The sequence below is a fragment of the Saccostrea echinata genome, unplaced genomic scaffold (genome assembly GCF_033153115.1).
Source record: "Saccostrea echinata isolate AGI-Se365-2 ecotype Australia unplaced genomic scaffold, CSIRO_AGI_Sech_v1 ptg000034l, whole genome shotgun sequence".
NCBI classification, from domain to species: domain Eukaryota; kingdom Metazoa; phylum Mollusca; class Bivalvia; order Ostreida; family Ostreidae; genus Saccostrea; species Saccostrea echinata.
The window spans coordinates 1,224,757-1,233,519 of NW_026889783.1; positions in this window are offsets into that span (position 1 = coordinate 1,224,757).

Sequence of the window (8,763 nt, forward strand, 5' to 3'; positions counted from 1 at the left end):
AACCATGATTAGTCATTATTATAGAAACATCCTCAGGTAGTATAGATTCAAATTTAGGGTTGGTAGGGTGGGGCCACAATGAGCGATCAGACTTTTAAATTCTTCTGTTTAAGAACAGCTAAGCCATGATTAGTAATATTGATATGGAAGCATCCTGAGGTAGTGTAAGTTTAAATCATCCCCCCGTTCAATACTGAACCGAATTCTGCTTCTTCCTATCAAGGTGAGCGATGTGGCCTATGGGCCTCTTGTTCAAAGTATACTGGATATCTAACCAGTTAAATGAAACCTTATTTTTTGTAACACGTTCTTGTCCAATCTAGAAATTTGTCCCATGAAGTTGATTTTATTTAATTATCTATCTGAGGTAATTCTCTACTTTGCTTGATTAACAAGGTGACAAGATTTTATACCTTTAAATCTAGTTAGCAATTGGTACACTATTCAATTATCGGTTAATGTTGTACCTGGCCATTTACCATCAACTAAATTAATCCTTATTACATACTGTGGCTTCTACTCAACATAAACAATCGCCCACTCGTAAACAATTCCTTTCTTTCCGTACATTTTCTTCATAATCCTTGTTTTTAATGAATACTGATGACGATTTAGACATCGTAAACATTTCTGATTTCCAGTTGGATCATCCATTTGTTTGAGAGGAGCATCAAATTAAGAGCAGGTGAGAAATTGTCCAAACATGAACATAATGATTAAACATGTTAAATGCAACATAACCGTCTGCTTTCAAAAACAATAAATTACAATCGAATCTCAATCAGTCTGATACAATGAATAAAAGAAAGAAGGAAGCAAACGGTTTATTAACTAGACTGATTGTGTGAAACGGAAATCGATAATCTGGGCGATTAACTAACACAACAAACATGTAAGTCCACTTCATGTCAGGTTCAATATCCACCATTGTCTGTCACTTTGTTTTAGTGCCATAACTTATCAACTTGGCCTCGTGACAAGGAGACCTCACTCTGTCGGTCAGGTACCCTTCTTATCAAGAGCTACGGCCAAGTTGTCAACGAAAATACCCAAAACCGCACACAGGCAATAAAATGAGATTACTTATTTAATATACTAGCTTTAATGGCGAGATATGAAAATGGTCAGAAAATGCGTCATTAGCTTCACCTGACCTTCAACTCGGAAGCATTTATTCTGTATAAACAACAGATAAAGGACGAGGCTACTCGGGTGAACCATGGAGCTCCGGGCCTTTAGAGAATTTCTGTATTTTAAAGTCCTGATGTTATAGGGATGTATGATTTTTTTTTCACTCATCGGATCCGATAATTTTTTAATCAAAAATATCTGCAGTTCTTTCAATAAGCACATCCAGTACTCCATTTACTTCTGTTCAGTGCTTTAAAACAAGACGTTTATTTTTTCCATATATTTATTTAATTTTATTTATAGTTGCATTTTTGTTAGAATGAATATCTTCTTTTTTTTGTCTTGCTGCTTACAAATGACTGTTGCTATCGTCTATAACTTTTAGTCTGTTGAATTGGTCCTCAAAGTTCACCATGTTTAGGTAAGAAAAAAGACATCTATGGGTCTTTCTACGGATTACATGCGCTTTGGTTAAGAGGGTTCATAATCGTATTGGATAATCATAAGAATGTAGTATTGTGTAAACGAACTTTTTTAATTTTTGCCTGAAGGAAACTGATTCCACGGTTTAATGAAAACATATAGGGATGACACCAAATATAATAGTCTTACTGTCGAGTAAATGTAGGTATTAAAACTTCCTGATGGACAGACAGAAAATAACCAGCAAATGAAGAGACAAAAAATTCAAAACAAACTTACAGTACTTTCTTTTTCCATCTCTAAATCGATCAACATAAACACAGCTCCCTTCTTCAAGAGCAATAATCAAACGAAGGCAGCACGGGGTCCAACTAATAAAAAGGTACGCTACAGGTTCTCACAGATATAAGAAAAAAATACCCTTTATAATACGATAATCCAGAACGTCTGTTGACTAGCGGTTAATATGCACAAGATCTGAAATAGCTGCCTCATTGAAAAATATGAATGGAAATATGTCTAGTCAGAAATGCCCAGATACAAGAAACTGTTTAAGATCAGATGAAAATATATTATTAACAATATTAATATTTAATAAGCAGTATTAATGAACAGGGGAAAACTTAATTATGACGAAATCCCTTCTTACATTGACAGGAGGTTAGACATGTTAAACGTGCAGGGATTGATGTACATTACCGAAGTACAAAGATATGATCTTAATCAAACAGCCAGTACAAATGGGTATTTAGATTCCAGTGTATGGGAGGAATATCTCAATAACTTTACTAATCACCTCTCAAGTTTTACAAGCGATACAATGTTAACTAAACCAGCTGTCCGACATTTTGTGTTTGCGACATAAGGCAGTAAATCCGAGGTATGGCGGCAGATATTGGAATTTTCCGATACTTCTGGTACCATAGAACATGGGACACCACTTCTTGTAAGTGAATAGGATATTTCGTTTTCATAAACCAGTAAAAGCTTTGTTTAGATAAAGTCGTAACACAAAACGAATAAAGTATTGGTGTTATTTTTGTGTTTTATATTGAAAAGATGTAAATTCCACACTATTATGGAATTATTTATTGTTTCTTCAAAATAACATCAGATATTGAATGAATGCTTGATCATATATAATTGTACATTAAGACAAACAAGACTTATATCGCAGAAACTATGACGATAGAAGTGAGAAATAACGAGTAGATATATTACATTGAAAACTTTCATTTTTCGTTCAATTTTGCAATATCATAAAAAAAATCAGTTTATAGAGAAAATTGATTAATGTGAAATATTGCAAAGATTTCGAAAAGCTTTTGTAAACAGGAAGAAAATCAAATATATAATCATGACAATTTTCTAAGTTCGATTCCGTACCCTAAGACCTATTTTGCCGGACAATGCTAATGGTATTTGAAATCCCTCGGTTAAAGACCCTGTTTATTTTGCCAGGTCGTGACAGGACAATATGTAACCTTTATCAAGAACGAAGAAGTCATAACTCCGCCATTGCAAGTACGCGCGCAGTCAACAAAAGTTTGATGAATATTTATATACATTCAATTCCAAAGTTTGTGATTTTAAAAATTAAAAAAAAAAATCTTACGTGTCTTATAAATCTGAAATACTGGACATTTTGTTTAGATTTTTATCATATAGGAGTTTAAACATGCTAAAAATGGCATATAGACCTATCCACCAGACTAATTTTATACTTTAATAAGACGAAACTTTTTTCTTGTATATTTTTTTAATCAAAATCAAATGATGAAAAATATTAATCAATCTTTTAAAATTTAAAAAATGCAAAAAATATTTTAACTTAATATGAAAAAAGGACACATCTATACTTCGGTAGCTTCTGGGGAAAGCTAGATACTCAGTACTAGTTTTTTTTCACTTTTAATTTTCAACAATCAAAAATAATTTTACCATAACAATTAGATCCTTTTATTTATGACTTATTTCTCGTAATCTAAAATAGTTTATACAAAATCACACTTTATAAAGTTTTGGCATAGAACACGATTATTTCTGTAAGATGACGTTATAAATTATGTATCTGAACAGTCATTTTGTCTTTTCTGGTTAGCACTCGATCATGTACGGAAGCCATGAAATCAATTAATTTAATATTCTTTTCATAAATGCACTTTTGATTTTGAAATATCTGTCAATACTTTAAAGAAACATATTTACGCTATGCATGATTTAATATCTTTATATTTTATGTATACATTACAAATACAAAGATACCTTAAAAACAAGGAAAAACTTGTTAGTATTGGTCAATGTCACAAAATGTACATGCTTCTTGTTCTGAACATACCTGATTCAGAGAAATATCCTAATGTTTACCAAGCCTACAAACACCTGCCTATTGTGTTTAAATGAAAATTCAAAAGGTACATGTTTTCTTCTTGTATATTTAATCCTGATTATATTCTAAGACCCTCTCAGGGCTAAAAAACAAAATCGTATTAAGCAATTTAATTTTATGCTTCAAAAGAATCAATATATTGTTCAGGATAAACCCAGCGTCGAGTAATGTAGTCAAGATGATCTTAAAAATAAAATTCAACTGAACAGTTCAAAGAGGAGAGATTACTTTATAATTTATACATTTTGTTATTCCAAAACATTTGCTGTCAAGTAAAATCTTGAAAATGATAAACAGACAATATATTTTTTTTAAAAAATGACTTGTCTTGATAGTTCTTGATGGGAGTTTGATTGTAAGGGGTTCACGACATGTGAGAGAGGCTGTGTTTTGGGGACACTTTGACAGGTTAGGGACCATCATAGACATTCCATGGACTTACCTGAGAGTCAGCGTACGTGAAAGGACAGTTAGTTCCACATCAAACCATCCAAATAAATGAGGGTAGCCGTTAATTGTTAATCGGAGAATCACGGAGAAGAAGATGCGCTAAGGGAGAGCTGGTAAATGTTAACGCATGCGTTTACGAAGTGTTTACATGTACTGACCATCCCTTATCGCTGTGTCGGTCGATACTGACCGCCAAGCTTATGCCGTGTATTTGATTACTCAAGGTTGTTGTGCAACATTCTTTTAAAGATTAAATTCTACTTACAAGGTCTGTCGTTTATGTGGCTATTAATGGCGTGTTAAACTTAACACCACGGACACGGGATTATAAGCTGGCTGGCAGGAGAAGAGTGCTTGTTTCTCTTGACCGGGGTATTGCAGTAATTTGTTCATATTGGCATACACGTATGTCAGATTTTAATTTTAGCTCATCCGCTACATCACACAGATGTGATTGATTCGGACGTTTCGTAGCACTTACGACCGGAAGCCTGACCTGGAATGAATTCGAATCTCTTGATCTGTTATTTACTCCGGTCACTTGATAACCTTGATCTTATGGATTTCTAAATTATTTATAGTGAAGTATTGCTTGAGAATTGCATGTTAGAATTAATGCTGTGATGCTTCAAACTTCAAAGCTACTTAACTTATAATAAAAATAGGGGTACAACAAGCATATTTCATTGTGTAGACATTGTAGAAATAGTACTAAGCAAAAGTTCTGAAAACTTAGTACGCCCTTTCTCTACATGTGTATGTATCATTACTATCATAGCAAACATTTTACATATATGGGTTACAGTTTTAGTAAAAGAATTTGTCCTTCATATATATAAATACATGTACAGTTTAAAAAGAACTTTCTTGTAAAAGAGTTTCTTAGTTTCGTTTCAAATGAAATTCAACATAACAAACTGTTTACAAGGGGATATCAGATCAACAAAAGGATTCTAAGTACATGTAACTGTGATAGACGTTCTCTTTGTGTAGGAACTTTGAGACAATTCTGCATCATGCTCAAATTGATCTGTGATTCTGTGTTTTTCTTTCTTTACTAACTATATGTCTTCTATTTTATTCGATTCATTCAAACTTCGAGATTTTTTTTATGTGGAGAGGGTATTTAGTTGCCTGTTGCTCAATCCAGATATATTTTTGTCAATAAATATACTGTGTTTAAAATAGTTTTAATAATGAAATAATTCATTATAAAAGATGACAATGTACATTTAGTACTTCTATTATTTCTATTATTTCAAAGGAGTTTTGATAACATAAATTTTATGAGCATCAATATAAATGTGTTAAATTAAATGAAGTGTCTCTGATAAATGTTATACAATGAAAAACTATTCTAGAATGATAGCGCCTGAAAATCTGAGTGATAAAAATACTCCCTCAAAGCACTATAATGAAATATGTGGAGATAACGAACAGTGTTCGAGCTCAAAAGTCCATTAAACATTACAAAATAGGAGCAGAGCAAACACGGACCTCTAAGACATCAGAGGTAGGATCAGGTGCCATGGAGGAGTGAGTATCCCCCACCGACTGGTCACACCCGCCGTGTGCCCCTTGTCACGATGGGGGAAATAACGGAAATTCCGTCGATTCGACAAATCAGTATGTAAATAATGGCCTAACAATTAGTATGAAAAAAGCCAGTCAGCATTTGACTTAATGAAAGATTGTATTTGCTGACAAGGTCATTGTGTCGACCATAGAACATACGAAATGATGACTTTAAACGAGACTGCTGATATTCTTGTTTCATCAACTTGTTTGTCAATAATTTACCTCGTTTTAGAAATTGTTCATACGCAGAGCATGCTCTTGCGTATCGAATCAACTGAGAGACAAAAACCCTGCATGCAGGTGACAGGGGTACATCGCTGCATAAGCAAGGGAAGTTGACGATTGAAAAGTTAAAGTCATCACGTTTATCATAAAGCTTTGTTGTTAGTTTACCAAAACTCATTATAATACAGGAAAATCATTAAAATTACAGTATAGCTATAATTACAGGTTACAAACTCATTATAATACAACAAAATCATTAAAATTACGGTATAACTATAATTACAAGTTAAATACTCATAATACAAGAAAATAATTATATTACAGTATAATTAAAAGTTACAAACTCATAATACAAGAAAATAATTGAATTACAGTATAACTATAATTACAGTTTACAGACTCATTATAATACAAGAAAATCATTAAAATTACAGTATAACTAAACTTACAGGTTTCAAACTCATTATAATACAAGAAAATCATTAAAATTACAGTAAAATGAAATATGGAGATAACAAACAGTATACTCAAGCTCAAAGTCCATTTAAACAATACAAATCAGGAGCAGAGCAAACACGGACCCCCAAAAATATCAGAGATGGGATCAGGTGCTAGGAGTGAGCATCCCCAGCCGACCGGTCACATCCGCCGTGTGCTCCTTGATTGTCATGATCGGGAAATAACTAAAAAATCCGTCGACAAATCAGTGTGTAAATAATGGCCTAACAATTAGTATGAAAAAAGTCAGTCAGCATATGACTTAATGATAGATTGTATTTATGACAAGGTCATTGTATCGACCATAGAACTTTAATTATGACTTTAAATGGGACTGCTGATATTCTTGTTTCATCAACTTGTTTGTCAATAACTTACCTCGTTTAAGAAATTGTTCATACGCAGAGCATGCTCTTATGCATCGAATGAACTGAGAGATATTCACCCCATATGCAGGTGATAAGGGTATATTGCTGCATAAGTAAGGAAAGTTGACGATTGAAAAGTTAAAATCATCACGTTTTTCATAAATCTTTGTTGTTAGATTACCATTAACGTCTTTTTCTAGTAAAATATCAAAATATGGAACAGATGTGTCACACTCTGTGGTATCTTTTATTTCAAGCTCACTCCATGGATATATCGCACAGACACTTGTTTCTGTAATAAATTTTTGACCCATAGTATAATTATAATAACACAAGGTATCCAACTCGGTATTACACGGAGTACCCCCTTCCCTCAGAATCGCACTCATTTACAATTTCAGAGGACATGCACTGGCAAACTGTTTATACCTATGTCTTCTACGATAATTTATCTACACAACCATATATTGCATGCATGTCTTTATTTTCTTTTATCCCCGTAAACAGCGTCAAAACTCTGCTCGCCGAGTGGAAGAGTCGAACTCAACCATGAAATGGTATGTGCTAATCCCGGGCAGAGAGCAAAATTAAAAAAATGAGTGAGTTTAAAAATTCAATTCCAGTGTTTAAATAATGCAGTGAATAAATAAAATTTGTTTACCTCTCATTTTCCATTAAAGCACTACGATATTTTTCCGATGCAATTTTAAAAACAGATTTTTAGCCAATCAAAATCTCTGCCCGGGATTAGCACATACCATTTCATGGTTGAATTCGACTTTTCCACTCGCCGAGCAGTTTTGACGTTGCTTACGGAGATAAAAGAAAATAAAGACAAGCATGCCATATATGGTTGTGTAAATAAATTAGCGTAGAAGACATAGGTATAAACAGTTCGCCAGTGCATGTCCTCTGAAATTGTAAATGAGTGCGATTCTGAGGAAGGGGGGTAGTCCGTGTAATTCGGAGTTTGATACCTTGTGTTATTATTATACTATGGGTTAAAAAATTTATTACAGAAACAAGTGCCTGTGATATATCGTGTCAACATATGAATGGAAATAACTATTATTAATTGATAATACGTCGTCGATATTATCTAAATGTCGAGTTAAGGCCACAGCAAGTGATTTCTTTTTCTCACGTTTAAGATTTTGAATAAATTTTGCTTCATATGAATACAAAATAGGTCTGCTAACACTAAACAACGGGGTGCAATTGGTATCCATGGGAATTTCTATAGATTGTTGGAAGACCTGGTCTCCAGAAACCACATAGATATTGTCAATCAGAAACTCAAGCATCTTTTTAATATCAACTTCAGAGTACATGTGTGTACAACCAGAATGTTTTTAACAAAACAGTTTTGCAAATAACCAATGACAAGGCAAGTAAATTTACGAGTTCCATTTTTATTGAAAAAGCAGCTGTCAATGATGTCAAAAAGCCTGGACTTTAATTTATCGTGGGGAATGGTTGTATACAGAGTTGAAAAATCGTAAGTTTTTATGTTATTGACTTTGGTAAAATTTAGTGATTTCAAATTTTCCAAAAGTTCATATATATATATATATATATATATATATATATATATATATATATATATATATATATATATATATATATATATATATATATATATATGTTAGTAGATTATTTTCCAAATAAAGAGAATGCCTTCTACATTTATTTTCCAAGTAG